Source organism: Electrophorus electricus, chromosome 10, assembly GCF_041902795.1.
Source record: "Electrophorus electricus isolate QZ-2024a chromosome 10, ASM4190279v1, whole genome shotgun sequence".
Lineage (NCBI taxonomy): Eukaryota > Metazoa > Chordata > Actinopteri > Gymnotiformes > Gymnotidae > Electrophorus > Electrophorus electricus.
This window is the reverse complement of record NC_137506.1, coordinates 11,902,822-11,922,369: the sequence shown is the minus strand read 5'-3', so window position 1 is coordinate 11,922,369 and position 19,548 is coordinate 11,902,822. Positions and strand designations below refer to the sequence as shown.

General features: G+C 38.8%; 1 pseudogene; it reads right to left on the bottom strand.

Moving 5' to 3' along the window:
- LOC145659401 (polyadenylate-binding protein 1A pseudogene) overlaps nucleotides 1-18,983 on the bottom strand; it is a 104,947-nt pseudogene extending 85,964 nt beyond the window's left edge.
- Nucleotides 18,984-19,548: the final 565 nt, after the last annotated feature.

The window sequence follows — 19,548 nt, the reverse complement described above, 5'->3', positions numbered from 1 at the left end:
TTTCTGGAGATGGTGTGCTGGACGCATCGAGGACGAATACACAGACACAAAGGATGTGGAGGGTAAATGTAAATATAATGCCAGTCACACCTGCGGTTGCTGCTGCTGCCACTCATACCTGTGGTTAAAATTCCTTTTTTGTCTTTAGCGCTGCATTGTCGCCTCTATCTCCCAATAATTCATAGTCGAGGCTTTAGAAATCTAATTTTTGGGGGGGTATATGCCATTTCCTGTTATTTGTGCAGAATACACACACTTTCACTTTGGAATCCACAAAGTGTTATAAATGAGGTCCCTGAATAACATCAATCTATTTCTACACTATATGGCTTTCTAATTTCATATGTCTGTCTGTCTTTCTGTTTGTCTGTGTGTGTGTGTGTGTGTGTGTGTGTGTGTGTGTGTGTGTGGTTCTGTGTCAATAGTGGGGCCTGTGGCCCGATTGGAGTGTTTGCGGTGTGAGAAGGAGGAGTTGGAGAACAGTTTGTTGGAGCAGCTGAAGGAGTTCAGGTGGCAGAAGCAGAAGCAGCTGCAGGTTCTTCAGGAGATGCTGAAACACAAGCAGCAGGAGGAGACAGAGCTCCTGCAGAAACAGCAGGAGGAGGAGGAGCATAACAGGTCCATCAAGAGTAAGTACTATGAAAATGCAATAATACTAACATAACTAATAATGAATGTTAGCCTTTAGGCTCCAATAAAAGTGATACTAATATATGTATAGTACTATATATATTATATTTTATAGATCCTGTAGGAATTATGTGGTATATAGAATCTGTGTTCTATATATATATATATATATATATATATATATATATATATATATCCAGCAGTAATGATACTTGCTCTGGCAGATATGAAAATGGCCTGTGAACAGGAGAAGAAATCTCTGGAGGAAGAACTTGAGAAGCTCACACTGTCACTGCAGGTAGAGATCCCTTATAGTGTCAGTACACATCCACCAGTACCTCCACCTTTCACTTATAGCAGCAGTACACATTCAGTACACATTCCCACCTTTCCATTGTACTGGCTCTAGTGATGATTCGTGTGTGCGCGTGTGCACGTGTGTGTGCGTGTGTGTGTGTGTGTGTGTGTGTGTGTGTTATACCAGCCCATAGAGGAGGACATTATGAGTCTGAAAGTGGCTCTGGAGATAAAGAACCAGGAGATCAAAGATCAGCACGATCATCTGGTAAAACTATATACTCTGTTTATATACTATATACTCTGTATGTAGTACCTGGTTTAACACAATATCCTCTGTATATATACTATATACTGTTTATGTAGTACCTGATTTAACACTATATCCTCAGCTTACTCTAGTCTGCAGATGTGAAGAAATTAAACAGAATGTGTATCTGTGTATATGTGCGCACCTGTATGTGTGCCCCTGTGTGTGTGTGTGTGTGGAGAAGCATGTTCTGGTTCTCCTGCAGCAGAATGCAGCACTAATTGCCAGGAAAGACCTGCATGTCGCCAAGTCCAGGTCTCTACACCTCTGCACTGTTTCACTCACACATCAGCATGTGGTGTTAGCAGGACTAAGACCTTTAAGGGAGACTCCTTTAAACCTTTAAGGGACTAACCTAGTACTTGTTTTCTTCATATGGCTGGGTTTGACACCTTTCATCACAAGAATCTGTAGCACTCAATCTGGTAAAACAATGTGCTCTCTATGTATACTATATACTCTTTACGTGTCAAGTTGAAATCAGCTCATAATCAAACTCATAAACATATATATCAACTTATGCTAGTGTATCTACAGATGTGAAGAAATTAAACAGTATCTGTATGTCTGTATGTGTGCCCGTGTGTGTGCGTGTGCATGTGTGTGTGCGTTGTCATCAGGCCCAGAAGAACGTGCTGTTGGAGAAGCGTGTTCAGGTCCTCTAGTAACAGAATAGCACCAAAATGCGAGGATAGGCCTGCATCTCGCCAAGTCCAGGTCTCTACACCTATGCACTGTTTTACTCACACATCAGCATGTGGGATGAGCAGGACTAAGACCTGCAAGGGATTTAACCTTTAAGAGATAATCTGTTCAGAACATCCTAAAACATTTTAAGAAAGTTCTTAAGGGCTATGGAAGTGTTATTCAAATGAGTTCATGAAAGTTTGTAAGGGTTACATTAGGGTTGATCGAATGAGATAATTCCATATGACCTCTATAAGGCTTCATATAATAAGCGCTGTTAGCCTCACAGATGTAATATATCTGTAGCCTTTAACAGCAGGCTACGCTTCACACCACGTCTCTTCTACCCTCAGGCGGTTGGCAGAGGAGATGCCTAACCTGCAGAAGTACCTGGACAAAGAGGACATCGAAAAGAAGCTTCTGAGCCGAACCGATGAGGAGCTGCCCTGTAAAGAAAATATAAATATCTGTATAATATGTAAATAAAAGGAAGATGTGGTTGTATAGTGTAGTCGTTTGATTATAAATAATCTCATAATAATCTTATCTACAAATTCTGCAGGAGTACCTGGACAAAGAGGACATCGAAAGAAGCTTCTGAGCCAAACCAATGAGGAGCTGCCCTGTAAAGAAAATATAAATATCTGTATAATATGTAAATAAAAGGAAGATGTGGTTGTATAGTGTAGTCGTTTGATTATAAATAATCTCATAATAATCTTATCTACAAATTCTGCAGGAGTACCTGGACAAAGAGGACATCGAAAGAAGCTTCTGAGCCAAACCAATGAGGAGCTGCCCTGTAAATAAAATATAAATATCTGTATAATATGTAAATAAAAGGAAGATGTGGTTGTATAGTGTAGTCGTTTGATTATAAATAATCTCATAATAATCTTATCTACAAATTCTGCAGGAGTACCTGGACAAAGAGGACATCGAAAGAAGCTTCTGAGCCGAACCAATGAGGAGCTGCCCTGTAAATAAAATATAAATATCTGTATATGTAAATAAAAGGAAGATTTGGTTGTATAGTGTAGTCGTTTGATTATAAATAATCTCATAATAATCTTATCCACAAATTCTATTACATTTACATAGTAACATTCACTCATATACTCAAATTCCATATGATACATAGAAAACGTCCACCTCTTCTATTTTTTTTTCCTGATCAATAATACAAAAAAAAGAAAAGAAAAAAAATGAACAGCGCCCTCTAGCGATGAACCTCAATTATTTCAAGATAACTTTAAAACATGGCTAGGTTAAGTCGGCGTTAAAACAAAAAATGCTCAGATTAACTTGTGTCTCATGGCACGCAGCTGAGTTTAAAATGAAACACAATGAAATCAAATTAAATTGACCCAGCTGCAACAAGCTCAGCAACCACATTTAATTTCACTGATTGGTCAGTTAGCCAGGCTATACAAAACAGGCTATTGTTAGAAATTCTGCGCATGTGCTTCGCTTAGCTTCACAGCTCACACTGCTTATAATTAGAAGATAAGGTATCCACGTTCGTAATAACGTGGTGAAATCTGCCAAAAATGGTGAGACTGAGCATAATAAATAAGACAATCTGAGCACTTAGTCCACATATTTCTAAATGAGACGAAAAAGTTCTTCCAAACAATATAAAGCACACAATTCTATATGGGAAAACAGTTACATTTGTCATTAAGACAAGCACTACTTATTACACAAATGTCAATAACTGTCCTAATATTAATAGTTCAACAGTCTTCCTCTGTCTATTATACGCACTGTACACATGTGAAATATCTGCCTTGAAATTACAATGAAATGACTTCCGGGCGCACTGAAAATTGTTATATACACATAGACACCCCCATACCAACATAAGCATAGTGCAACTCTATGTTTACGCACCAGAGATTGAGTGGGCAAGTGCGTATATATGCACGTTTAAATTATTATACACAAATGTAAGTAGTAGGCTATTTATGTGAAAATGTTTCATATGTATGTACAAGTAGTGTTTCCCTGATTTCTCCCTAAATGGCCCCTCATAGTTCAGCAGTAATGAGGCTAGTTAGATTTTGCTCAGAATTAAGTACACTTTGGGATGTTATATGTATCACAGTCTCCGGTGAGCCGTACATGGTTAATCAATCCAGGTTGAGGTAGAGTCACTGCATTAATGACACATCTGTTTGCATTGCCAGTTGTTGCTATGGCAGCAATGAAATTAGGAAATTCAAAGAAAAACAACTCATCTACACTCTTGGAACTTTAGAACCCCATATGTCCTGTGGCCCAATGTCACACGTGAGGGGAATCCCATCAACACCTCTACAGATCAGTCTGTGGAAAGACACTGAAGAGGACAGAGGAAAAATGAGGCGTTTCTGGAGATGGTGTGCTGGACGCATCGAGGACGAATACACAGACACAAAGGATGTGGAGGGTAAATGTAAATATAATGCCAGTCACACCTGCGGTTGCTGCTGCTGCCACTCATACCTGTGGTTAAAATTCCTTTTTTGTCTTTAGCGCTGCATTGTCGCCTCTATCTCCCAATAATTCATAGTCGAGGCTTTAGAAATCTAATTTTTGGGGGGGGTCTATGCCATTTCCTGTTATTTGTGCAGAATACACACACTTTCACTTTGGAATCCACAAAGTGTTATAAATGAGGTCCCTGAATAACATCAATCTATTTCTACACTATATGGCTTTCTAATTTCATATGTCTGTCTGTCTTTCTGTTTGTCTGTGTGTGTGTGTGTGTGTGTGTGTGTGTGTGGTTCTGTGTCAGTAGTGGGGCCTGTGGCCCGATTGGAGTGTTTGCGGTGTGAGAAGGAGGAGTTGGAGAACAGTTTGTTGGAGCAGCTGAAGGAGTTCAGGTGGCAGAAGCAGAAGGAGCTGCAGGTTCTTCAGGAGATGCTAAAACACAAGCAGCAGGAGGAGACAGAGCTCCTGCAGAAACAGCAGGAGGAGGAGGAGCATAACAGGTCCATCAAGAGTAAGTACTATGAAAATGCAATAATACTAACATAACTAATAATGAATGTTAGCCATTAGGCTCCAATAAAAGTGATACTAATATATGTATAGTACTATATATATTATATTTTATAGATCCTGTAGGAATTATGTGGTATATAGAATCTGTGTTCTATATATATATATATATATATATATATATCCAGCAGTAATGATACTTGCTCTGGCAGATATGAAAATGGCCTGTGAACAGGAGAAGAAATCTCTGGAGGAAGAACTTGAGAAGCTCACACTGTCACTGCAGGTAGAGATCCCTTATAGTGTCAGTACACATCCACCAGTACCTCCACCTTTCACTTATAGCAGCAGTACACATTCAGTACACATTCCCACCTTTCCATTGTACTGGCTCTAGTGATGATTCGTGTGTGCGCGTGTGCACGTGTGTGTGCGTGTGTGTGTGTGTGTGTGTGTGTGTGTGTGTTATACCAGCCCATAGAGGAGGACATTATGAGTCTGAAAGTGGCTCTGGAGATAAAGAACCAGGAGATCAAAGATCAGCACGATCATCTGGTAAAACTATATACTCTGTTTATATACTATATACTCTGTATGTAGTACCTGGTTTAACACAATATCCTCTGTATATATACTATATACTGTTTATGTAGTACCTGATTTAACACTATATCCTCAGCTTACTCTAGTCTGCAGATGTGAAGAAATTAAACAGAATGTGTATCTGTGTATATGTGCGCACCTGTATGTGTGCCCCTGTGTGTGTGTGTGTGTGGAGAAGCATGTTCTGGTTCTCCTGCAGCAGAATGCAGCACTAATTGCCAGGAAAGACCTGCATGTCGCCAAGTCCAGGTCTCTACACCTCTGCACTGTTTCACTCACACATCAGCATGTGGTGTTAGCAGGACTAAGACCTTTAAGGGAGACTCCTTTAAACCTTTAAGGGACTAACCTAGTACTTGTTTTCTTCATATGGCTGGGTTTGACACCTTTCATCACAAGAATCTGTAGCACTCAATCTGGTAAAACAATGTGCTCTCTATGTATACTATATACTCTTTACGTGTCAAGTTGAAATCAGCTCATAATCAAACTCATAAACATATATATCAACTTATGCTAGTGTATCTACAGATGTGAAGAAATTAAACAGTATCTGTATGTCTGTATGTGTGCCCGTGTGTGTGCGTGTGCATGTGTGTGTGCGTTGTCATCAGGCCCAGAAGAACGTGCTGTTGGAGAAGCGTGTTCAGGTCCTCTAGTAACAGAATAGCACCAAATTGCGAGGATAGGCCTGCATCTCGCCAAGTCCAGGTCTCTACACCTATGCACTGTTTTACTCACACATCAGCATGTGGGATGAGCAGGACTAAGACCTGCAAGGGATTTAACCTTTAAGAGATAATCTGTTCAGAACATCCTAAAACATTTTAAGAAAGTTCTTAAGGGCTATGGAAGTGTTATTCAAATGAGTTCATGAAAGTTTGTAAGGGTTACATTAGGGTTGATCGAATGAGATAATTCCATATGACCTCTATAAGGCTTCATAAAATAAGCGCTGTTAGCCTCACAGATGTACTATATCTGTAGCCTTTAACAGCAGGCTACGCTTCACACCACGTCTCTTCTACCCTCAGGCGGTTGGCAGAGGAGATGCCTAACCTGCAGAAGTACCTGGACAAAGAGGACATCGAAAAGAAGCTTCTGAGCCAAACCGATGAGGAGCTGCCCTGTAAAGAAAATATAAATATCTGTATAATATGTAAATAAAAGGAAGATGTGGTTGTATAGTGTAGTCGTTTGATTATAAATAATCTCATAATAATCTTATCTACAAATTCTGCAGGAGTACCTGGACAAAGAGGACATCGAAAGAAGCTTCTGAGCCAAACCAATGAGGAGCTGCCCTGTAAAGAAAATATAAATATCTGTATAATATGTAAATAAAAGGAAGATGTGGTTGTATAGTGTAGTCGTTTGATTATAAATAATCTCATAATAATCTTATCTACAAATTCTGCAGGAGTACCTGGACAAAGAGGACATCGAAAGAAGCTTCTGAGCCAAACCAATGAGGAGCTGCCCTGTAAATAAAATATAAATATCTGTATAATATGTAAATAAAAGGAAGATGTGGTTGTATAGTGTAGTCGTTTGATTATAAATAATCTCATAATAATCTTATCTACAAATTCTGCAGGAGTACCTGGACAAAGAGGACATCGAAAGAAGCTTCTGAGCCGAACCAATGAGGAGCTGCCCTGTAAATAAAATATAAATATCTGTATATGTAAATAAAAGGAAGATTTGGTTGTATAGTGTAGTCGTTTGATTATAAATAATCTCATAATAATCTTACCCACAAATTCTATTACATTTACATAGTAACATTCACTCATATACTCAAATTCCATATGATACATAGAAAACGTCCACCTCATCTATTTTAGTTTTTTCCTGATCAATAATACAAAAAAAAAGAAAAGAAAAAAAAAATGAACAGCGCCCTCTAGCGATGAACCTCAATTATTTCAAGATAACTTTAAAACATGGCTAGGTTAAGTCGGCGTTAAAACAAAAAATGCTCAGATTAACTTGTGTCTCATGGCACGCAGCTGAGTTTAAAATGAAACACAATGAAATCAAATTAAATTGACCCAGCTGCAACAAGCTCAGCAACCACATTTAATTTCACTGATTGGTCAGTTAGCCAGGCTATACAAAACAGGCTATTGTTAGAAATTCTGCACATGTGCTTCGCTTAGCTTCACAGCTCACACTGCTTATAATTAGAAGATAACGTATCCACGTTCGTAATAACGTGGTGAAATCTGCCAAAAATGGTGAGACTGAGCATAATAAATAAGACAATCTGAGCACTTAGTCCACATATTTCTAAATGAGACGAAAAAGTTCTTCCAAACAATATAAAGCACACAATTCTATATGGGAAAACAGTTACATTTGTCATTAAGACAAGCACTACTAATTACACAAATGTCAATAACTGTCCTAATATTAATAGTTCAACAGTCTTCCTCTGTCTATTATACGCACTGTACACGTGTGAAATATCTGCCTTGAAATTACAATGAAATGACTTCCGGGCGCACTGAAAATTGTTATGTACACACAGACACCCCCATACCAACATAAGCATAGTGCAACTCTATGTTTACGCACCAGAGATTGAGTGGGCAAGTGCGTATATATGCACGTTTAAATTATTATACACAAATGTAAGTAGTAGGCTATTTATGTGAAAATGTTTCATATGTATGTTCAAGTAGTGTTTCCCTGATTTCTCCCTAAATGGCCCCTCATAGTTCAGCAGTAATGAGGCTAGTTAGATTTTGCTCAGAATTAAGTACACTTTGGGATGTTATATGTATCACAGTCTCCGGTGAGCCGTACATGGTTAATCAATCCAGGTTGAGGTAGAGTCACTGCATTAATGACACATCTGTTTGCATTGCCAGTTGTTGCTATGGCAGCAATGAAATTAGGAAATTCAAAGAAAAACAACTCATCTACACTCTTGGAACTTTAGAACCCCATATGTCCTGTGGCCCAATGTCACACGTGAGGGGAATCCCATCAACACCTCTACAGATCAGTCTGTGGAAAGACACTGAAGAGGACAGAGGAAAAATGAGGCGTTTCTGGAGATGGTGTGCTGGACGCATCGAGGACGAATACACAGACACAAAGGATGTGGAGGGTAAATGTAAATATAATGCCAGTCACACCTGCGGTTGCTGCTGCTGCCACTCATACCTGTGGTTAAAATTCCTTTTTTGTCTTTAGCGCTGCATTGTCGCCTCTATCTCCCAATAATTCATAGTCGAGGCTTTAGAAATCTAATTTTTGGGGGGGTATATGCCATTTCCTGTTATTTGTGCAGAATACACACACTTTCACTTTGGAATCCACAAAGTGTTATAAATGAGGTCCCTGAATAACATCAATCTATTTCTACACTATATGGCTTTCTAATTTCATATGTCTGTCTGTCTTTCTGTTTGTCTGTGTGTGTGTGTGTGTGTGTGTGTGTGTGTGTGTGTGTGTGTGTGGTTCTGTGTCAATAGTGGGGCCTGTGGCCCGATTGGAGTGTTTGCGGTGTGAGAAGGAGGAGTTGGAGAACAGTTTGTTGGAGCAGCTGAAGGAGTTCAGGTGGCAGAAGCAGAAGCAGCTGCAGGTTCTTCAGGAGATGCTGAAACACAAGCAGCAGGAGGAGACAGAGCTCCTGCAGAAACAGCAGGAGGAGGAGGAGCATAACAGGTCCATCAAGAGTAAGTACTATGAAAATGCAATAATACTAACATAACTAATAATGAATGTTAGCCTTTAGGCTCCAATAAAAGTGATACTAATATATGTATAGTACTATATATATTATATTTTATAGATCCTGTAGGAATTATGTGGTATATAGAATCTGTGTTCTATATATATATATATATATATATATATATATATATATATATATATCCAGCAGTAATGATACTTGCTCTGGCAGATATGAAAATGGCCTGTGAACAGGAGAAGAAATCTCTGGAGGAAGAACTTGAGAAGCTCACACTGTCACTGCAGGTAGAGATCCCTTATAGTGTCAGTACACATCCACCAGTACCTCCACCTTTCACTTATAGCAGCAGTACACATTCAGTACACATTCCCACCTTTCCATTGTACTGGCTCTAGTGATGATTCGTGTGTGCGCGTGTGCACGTGTGTGTGCGTGTGTGTGTGTGTGTGTGTGTGTGTGTGTGTTATACCAGCCCATAGAGGAGGACATTATGAGTCTGAAAGTGGCTCTGGAGATAAAGAACCAGGAGATCAAAGATCAGCACGATCATCTGGTAAAACTATATACTCTGTTTATATACTATATACTCTGTATGTAGTACCTGGTTTAACACAATATCCTCTGTATATATACTATATACTGTTTATGTAGTACCTGATTTAACACTATATCCTCAGCTTACTCTAGTCTGCAGATGTGAAGAAATTAAACAGAATGTGTATCTGTGTATATGTGCGCACCTGTATGTGTGCCCCTGTGTGTGTGTGTGTGTGGAGAAGCATGTTCTGGTTCTCCTGCAGCAGAATGCAGCACTAATTGCCAGGAAAGACCTGCATGTCGCCAAGTCCAGGTCTCTACACCTCTGCACTGTTTCACTCACACATCAGCATGTGGTGTTAGCAGGACTAAGACCTTTAAGGGAGACTCCTTTAAACCTTTAAGGGACTAACCTAGTACTTGTTTTCTTCATATGGCTGGGTTTGACACCTTTCATCACAAGAATCTGTAGCACTCAATCTGGTAAAACAATGTGCTCTCTATGTATACTATATACTCTTTACGTGTCAAGTTGAAATCAGCTCATAATCAAACTCATAAACATATATATCAACTTATGCTAGTGTATCTACAGATGTGAAGAAATTAAACAGTATCTGTATGTCTGTATGTGTGCCCGTGTGTGTGCGTGTGCATGTGTGTGTGCGTTGTCATCAGGCCCAGAAGAACGTGCTGTTGGAGAAGCGTGTTCAGGTCCTCTAGTAACAGAATAGCACCAAATTGCGAGGATAGGCCTGCATCTCGCCAAGTCCAGGTCTCTACACCTATGCACTGTTTTACTCACACATCAGCATGTGGGATGAGCAGGACTAAGACCTGCAAGGGATTTAACCTTTAAGAGATAATCTGTTCAGAACATCCTAAAACATTTTAAGAAAGTTCTTAAGGGCTATGGAAGTGTTATTCAAATGAGTTCATGAAAGTTTGTAAGGGTTACATTAGGGTTGATCGAATGAGATAATTCCATATGACCTCTATAAGGCTTCATAAAATAAGCGCTGTTAGCCTCACAGATGTACTATATCTGTAGCCTTTAACAGCAGGCTACGCTTCACACCACGTCTCTTCTACCCTCAGGCGGTTGGCAGAGGAGATGCCTAACCTGCAGAAGTACCTGGACAAAGAGGACATCGAAAAGAAGCTTCTGAGCCAAACCGATGAGGAGCTGCCCTGTAAAGAAAATATAAATATCTGTATAATATGTAAATAAAAGGAAGATGTGGTTGTATAGTGTAGTCGTTTGATTATAAATAATCTCATAATAATCTTATCTACAAATTCTGCAGGAGTACCTGGACAAAGAGGACATCGAAAGAAGCTTCTGAGCCAAACCAATGAGGAGCTGCCCTGTAAAGAAAATATAAATATCTGTATAATATGTAAATAAAAGGAAGATGTGGTTGTATAGTGTAGTCGTTTGATTATAAATAATCTCATAATAATCTTATCTACAAATTCTGCAGGAGTACCTGGACAAAGAGGACATCGAAAGAAGCTTCTGAGCCAAACCAATGAGGAGCTGCCCTGTAAATAAAATATAAATATCTGTATAATATGTAAATAAAAGGAAGATGTGGTTGTATAGTGTAGTCGTTTGATTATAAATAATCTCATAATAATCTTATCTACAAATTCTGCAGGAGTACCTGGACAAAGAGGACATCGAAAGAAGCTTCTGAGCCGAACCAATGAGGAGCTGCCCTGTAAATAAAATATAAATATCTGTATATGTAAATAAAAGGAAGATTTGGTTGTATAGTGTAGTCGTTTGATTATAAATAATCTCATAATAATCTTACCCACAAATTCTATTACATTTACATAGTAACATTCACTCATATACTCAAATTCCATATGATACATAGAAAACGTCCACCTCATCTATTTTAGTTTTTTCCTGATCAATAATACAAAAAAAAAGAAAAGAAAAAAAAAATGAACAGCGCCCTCTAGCGATGAACCTCAATTATTTCAAGATAACTTTAAAACATGGCTAGGTTAAGTCGGCGTTAAAACAAAAAATGCTCAGATTAACTTGTGTCTCATGGCACGCAGCTGAGTTTAAAATGAAACACAATGAAATCAAATTAAATTGACCCAGCTGCAACAAGCTCAGCAACCACATTTAATTTCACTGATTGGTCAGTTAGCCAGGCTATACAAAACAGGCTATTGTTAGAAATTCTGCACATGTGCTTCGCTTAGCTTCACAGCTCACACTGCTTATAATTAGAAGATAACGTATCCACGTTCGTAATAACGTGGTGAAATCTGCCAAAAATGGTGAGACTGAGCATAATAAATAAGACAATCTGAGCACTTAGTCCACATATTTCTAAATGAGACGAAAAAGTTCTTCCAAACAATATAAAGCACACAATTCTATATGGGAAAACAGTTACATTTGTCATTAAGACAAGCACTACTAATTACACAAATGTCAATAACTGTCCTAATATTAATAGTTCAACAGTCTTCCTCTGTCTATTATACGCACTGTACACGTGTGAAATATCTGCCTTGAAATTACAATGAAATGACTTCCGGGCGCACTGAAAATTGTTATGTACACACAGACACCCCCATACCAACATAAGCATAGTGCAACTCTATGTTTACGCACCAGAGATTGAGTGGGCAAGTGCGTATATATGCACGTTTAAATTATTATACACAAATGTAAGTAGTAGGCTATTTATGTGAAAATGTTTCATATGTATGTTCAAGTAGTGTTTCCCTGATTTCTCCCTAAATGGCCCCTCATAGTTCAGCAGTAATGAGGCTAGTTAGATTTTGCTCAGAATTAAGTACACTTTGGGATGTTATATGTATCACAGTCTCCGGTGAGCCGTACATGGTTAATCAATCCAGGTTGAGGTAGAGTCACTGCATTAATGACACATCTGTTTGCATTGCCAGTTGTTGCTATGGCAGCAATGAAATTAGGAAATTCAAAGAAAAACAACTCATCTACACTCTTGGAACTTTAGAACCCCATATGTCCTGTGGCCCAATGTCACACGTGAGGGGAATCCCATCAACACCTCTACAGATCAGTCTGTGGAAAGACACTGAAGAGGACAGAGGAAAAATGAGGCGTTTCTGGAGATGGTGTGCTGGACGCATCGAGGACGAATACACAGACACAAAGGATGTGGAGGGTAAATGTAAATATAATGCCAGTCACACCTGCGGTTGCTGCTGCTGCCACTCATACCTGTGGTTAAAATTCCTTTTTTGTCTTTAGCGCTGCATTGTCGCCTCTATCTCCCAATAATTCATAGTCGAGGCTTTAGAAATCTAATTTTTGGGGGGGTATATGCCATTTCCTGTTATTTGTGCAGAATACACACACTTTCACTTTGGAATCCACAAAGTGTTATAAATGAGGTCCCTGAATAACATCAATCTATTTCTACACTATATGGCTTTCTAATTTCATATGTCTGTCTGTCTTTCTGTTTGTCTGTGTGTGTGTGTGTGTGTGTGTGTGTGTGTGTGTGTGTGTGTGTGGTTCTGTGTCAATAGTGGGGCCTGTGGCCCGATTGGAGTGTTTGCGGTGTGAGAAGGAGGAGTTGGAGAACAGTTTGTTGGAGCAGCTGAAGGAGTTCAGGTGGCAGAAGCAGAAGCAGCTGCAGGTTCTTCAGGAGATGCTGAAACACAAGCAGCAGGAGGAGACAGAGCTCCTGCAGAAACAGCAGGAGGAGGAGGAGCATAACAGGTCCATCAAGAGTAAGTACTATGAAAATGCAATAATACTAACATAACTAATAATGAATGTTAGCCTTTAGGCTCCAATAAAAGTGATACTAATATATGTATAGTACTATATATATTATATTTTATAGATCCTGTAGGAATTATGTGGTATATAGAATCTGTGTTCTATATATATATATATATATATATATATATATATATATATATATATATCCAGCAGTAATGATACTTGCTCTGGCAGATATGAAAATGGCCTGTGAACAGGAGAAGAAATCTCTGGAGGAAGAACTTGAGAAGCTCACACTGTCACTGCAGGTAGAGATCCCTTATAGTGTCAGTACACATCCACCAGTACCTCCACCTTTCACTTATAGCAGCAGTACACATTCAGTACACATTCCCACCTTTCCATTGTACTGGCTCTAGTGATGATTCGTGTGTGCGCGTGTGCACGTGTGTGTGCGTGTGTGTGTGTGTGTGTGTGTGTGTGTGTGTTATACCAGCCCATAGAGGAGGACATTATGAGTCTGAAAGTGGCTCTGGAGATAAAGAACCAGGAGATCAAAGATCAGCACGATCATCTGGTAAAACTATATACTCTGTTTATATACTATATACTCTGTATGTAGTACCTGGTTTAACACAATATCCTCTGTATATATACTATATACTGTTTATGTAGTACCTGATTTAACACTATATCCTCAGCTTACTCTAGTCTGCAGATGTGAAGAAATTAAACAGAATGTGTATCTGTGTATATGTGCGCACCTGTATGTGTGCCCCTGTGTGTGTGTGTGTGTGGAGAAGCATGTTCTGGTTCTCCTGCAGCAGAATGCAGCACTAATTGCCAGGAAAGACCTGCATGTCGCCAAGTCCAGGTCTCTACACCTCTGCACTGTTTCACTCACACATCAGCATGTGGTGTTAGCAGGACTAAGACCTTTAAGGGAGACTCCTTTAAACCTTTAAGGGACTAACCTAGTACTTGTTTTCTTCATATGGCTGGGTTTGACACCTTTCATCACAAGAATCTGTAGCACTCAATCTGGTAAAACAATGCGCTCTCTATGTATACTATATACTCTTTACGTGTCAAGTTGAAATCAGCTCATAATCAAACTCATAAACATATATATCAACTTATGCTAGTGTATCTACAGATGTGAAGAAATTAAACAGTATCTGTATGTCTGTATGTGTGCCCGTGTGTGTGCGTGTGCATGTGTGTGTGCGTTGTCATCAGGCCCAGAAGAACGTGCTGTTGGAGAAGCGTGTTCAGGTCCTCTAGTAACAGAATAGCACCAAAATGCGAGGATAGGCCTGCATCTCGCCAAGTCCAGGTCTCTACACCTATGCACTGTTTTACTCACACATCAGCATGTGGGATGAGCAGGACTAAGACCTGCAAGGGATTTAACCTTTAAGAGATAATCTGTTCAGAACATCCTAAAACATTTTAAGAAAGTTCTTAAGGGCTATGGAAGTGTTATTCAAATGAGTTCATGAAAGTTTGTAAGGGTTACATTAGGGTTGATCGAATGAGATAATTCCATATGACCTCTATAAGGCTTCATATAATAAGCGCTGTTAGCCTCACAGATGTAATATATCTGTAGCCTTTAACAGCAGGCTACGCTTCACACCACGTCTCTTCTACCCTCAGGCGGTTGGCAGAGGAGATGCCTAACCTGCAGAAGTACCTGGACAAAGAGGACATCGAAAAGAAGCTTCTGAGCCGAACCAATGAGGAGCTGCCCTGTAAAGAAAATATAAATATCTGTATAATATGTAAATAAAAGGAAGATGTGGTTGTATAGTGTAGTCGTTTGATTATAAATAATCTCATAATAATCTTATCTACAAATTCTGCAGGAGTACCTGGACAAAGAGGACATCGAAAGAAGCTTCTGAGCCAAACCAATGAGGAGCTGCCCTGTAAAGAAAATATAAATATCTGTATAATATGTAAATAAAAGGAAGATGTGGTTGTATAGTGTAGTCGTTTGATTATAAATAATCTCATAATAATCTTATCTACAAATTCTGCAGGAGTACCTGGACAAAGAGGACATCGAAAGAAGCTTCTGAGCCAAACCAATGAGGAGCTGCCCTGTAAATAAAATATAAATATCTGAATAATATGTAAATAAAAGGAAGATGTGGTTGTATAGTGTAGTCGTTTGATTATAAATAATCTCATAATAATCTTATCTACAAATTCTGCAGGAGTACCTGGACAAAGAGGACATCGAAAGAAGCTTCTGAGCCGAACCAATGAGGAGCTGCTCTGTAAATAAAATATAAATATCTGTATATGTAAATAAAAGGAAGATTTGGTTGTATAGTGTAGTCGTTTGATTATAAATAATCTCATAATAATCTTATCCACAAATTCTATTACATTTACATAGTAACATTCACTCATATACTCAAATTCCATATGATACATAGAAAACGTCCACCTCATCTATTTTTTTTTCCTGATCAATAATACAAAAAAAAGAAAAGAAAAAAAATGAACAGCGCCCTCTAGCGATGAACCTCAATTATTTCAAGATAACTTTAAAACATGGCTAGGTTAAGTCGGCGTTAAAACAAAAAATGCTCAGATTAACTTGTGTCTCATGGCACGCAGCTGAGTTTAAAATGAAACACAATGAAATCAAATTAAATTGACCCAGCTGCAACAAGCTCAGCAACCACATTTAATTTCACTGATTGGTCAGTTAGCCAGGCTATACAAAACAGGCTATTGTTAGAAATTCTGCACATGTGCTTCGCTTAGCTTCACAGCTCACACTGCTTATAATTAGAAGATAAGGTATCCACGTTCGTAATAACGTGGTGAAATCTGCCAAAAATGGTGAGACTGAGCATAATAAATAAGACAATCTGAGCACTTAGTCCACATATTTCTAAATGAGACGAAAAAGTTCTTCCAAACAATATAAAGCACACAATTCTATATGGGAAAACAGTTACATTTGTCATTAAGACAAGCACTACTTATTACACAAATGTCAATAACTGTCCTAATATTAATAGTTCAACAGTCTTCCTCTGTCTATTATACGCACTGTACACATGTGAAATATCTGCCTTGAAATTACAATGAAATGACTTCCGGGCGCACTGAAAATTGTTATATACACACAGACACCCCCATACCAACATAAGCATAGTGCAACTCTATGTTTACGCACCAGAGATTGAGTGGGCAAGTGCGTATATATGCACGTTTAAATTATTATACACAAATGTAAGTAGTAGGCTATTTATGTGAAAATGTTTCATATGTATGTACAAGTAGTGTTTCCCTGATTTCTCCCTAAATGGCCCCTCATAGTTCAGCAGTAATGAGGCTAGTTAGATTTTGCTCAGAATTAAGTACACTTTGGGATGTTATATGTATCACAGTCTCCGGTGAGCCGTACATGGTTAATCAATCCAGGTTGAGGTAGAGTCACTGCATTAATGACACATCTGTTTGCATTGCCAGTTGTTGCTATGGCAGCAATGAAATTAGGAAATTCAAAGAAAAACAACTCATCTACACTCTTGGAACTTTAGAACCCCATATGTCCTGTGGCCCAATGTCACACGTGAGGGGAACCTCCAGTGACCTCTGTATGTGTTTCTTTAGTTGTATGAGCTCCACTGGAGGACTCTGAATAGTTGACAATGGAAGAGGGGTATATCAGATTCACCCCTTCTGCCTCGGTGTGACAGATTAACACACTGCATTAACGTTTAGAAATAAAAACATATGGTAGACACAGTATAGAAAATATTACCTTGTAACAATTCATTCAGTATATGAACTGTTTTCTGTGTCCTTATGTCTATAAATTAAAAGTAATAAAACATTTAAATGATAAATAAATTACATAAAATGTATAAACTTTTCTCCACAGATTCAAGGAACTCATGAAATTTGGAAGCTATAGAAACACATAATACAGAATTATACACTGACTGATGTGTGAGCAGAAAGATCACTGTGATGTTCTCATATCTAAAGCACTCAAAGCATTGATGTTATGTAAATGAACTGTGATCTGATTGGTTTAAGGAAATAGATTCACCTACTTTGAAGTTCAAGTTTTTATCAAAAGGTTAGAACTGGTTGACTATACTTTGTCTGTTCTGCAACAGGAAATGTAAACATTTATATCCAAAGTATTACGCGATAGAAATCAATTCAAGACTACCCGTTATTGACCGCTAGATGGGGGAAGATACGAAGAAATAAATGAGTCCAGATCCTCCTGCCCGACTTTACGGTGAGACTCTGCTTTTACTTCATTAAAACGCTAAAGAAAAAAGGCCGCCATATTTGTAGTTCCACAACGTGAAAAGGCGTCATTTTGTATGCCAAAGAATGAATAAACACCATGCCATGCCTTGAAGACCACGAAATTGCAATCTATTTAGCTATCCATAAGAATAAGAATAGCTGTATGATTTACATAATCACAAATATATTACTTGTACATACATCTACATTTCAGTCGATCAAAATGTTTCACGTACTTATAACCGCAACTTTATCTTACAGCGGTCATATCAGAGATTTACCAATAATCATCAGAATAAAGACATTTAACAGCTTTTCACAATAACCTTTCCTAGCTAGTTCACAAATAATAATTACGTTAGCTTGTTGCAATACAGAATACGTGCTGATTGTTGAAAAAAAAATACAATTAAGTTACTTGATATAAAACGCAACAGGCGTCGTGTTCTGTAATAGAAAATGTAAACATTTTCAATCTTCAGAGAACGAGTGAGCACAGCGAGTCTCATCTTACTGATGCCTGTTCTAACTGAACATAGGCAGACGCCTGCATGCTGACTGGTCTAGTCACCAAACACCTGCAGCTATGGCAGCTTCTAGCAGGCAAACAGAACAGTCATTTATTCAAATGATTTACATTGACAACAGTTATGTTACCCCTGCTGACATCAGAATTCCACAGAATTAAAAAGATTCAAGTTCATCAAATGTTTATTACCTCAAACTTATGCTTATTTTGCATCTCTTCTAGGTATTTTAGCAGTTTTCTAGTTCAGTGGTATCTTTGTCTCTAACCTACTGTACTTGCTAGGATACAGTAGATGACAAAGTATTTTTGTAAGTCACTCTGGATAAAAGCATCTGCTAAATGCCAAAAATGTAAATGTAAATGGAGGGTTGTATTAATACAGAATCCTGTTGTTGTGAAGCATACTGTCATAGCATTTAAATTGATACTGTATGTATATCAACTTGGCAGCTCAGCTCAGCCAATCAGATTTTAAGGCCAGATCTCTCTATGGCTTTTTATACTTCCAGCCAGCTGCTTCAGCAGTGCGCAGTGCTGTTGCACAAAGTCCAGGGAAGCGTCTCCGTTGCAGAGGATGTCTGCTCAGTCAGCTGTAGCAGGCAGTCTTCACGCAGGAGCACTCAGAGGCCTGGATCAGCTTCTTTGAAACCGACATCCCGAACCATGGAAAACTGTCCTATGAATACGGTTATCGATTTCAGCAAGAGTGCTGAACATGTGGAGACTCACTCAACCAGCCAAAGAAAGCACAGTGGACTAGCTAAAAAAGTGCAGAATCTGGTTACTGAAAATGAGCGTGATTCCTGGACAGCTATTTCCCAAACTCAGAGATTCCCGATATGGCAATCAAGAAATTCAGCAATGACTACACCAAGAAGCCTTATGATAACGCCTGTTGAGGAAATCTGTTTGAATCTGGACACCCTATTTGCCACTCCACGAGGTTCCAAGTGTTCATTTTCAACTAGAAACAGCCCTACTTCTTCACTGATGTGTTTTGACCTACCTGGTGTGCCCATTTATGAGCTGGACCACACTTTGACTGTCCGGGACAAAGCTAGAAGTTGCTCGCCTGATCTTAAAATGGACACAAATCCACAAAGCCGCAAGTGTGCATCTGCGCCTTCGGCTGGACGCGGAGCTGCTCTCTTGCCCTCTGCTTTGGATTTTCTGCCACACGATGTTCCTCCTTCTGAGCCAGCCCAATCTCGGACCTTCCT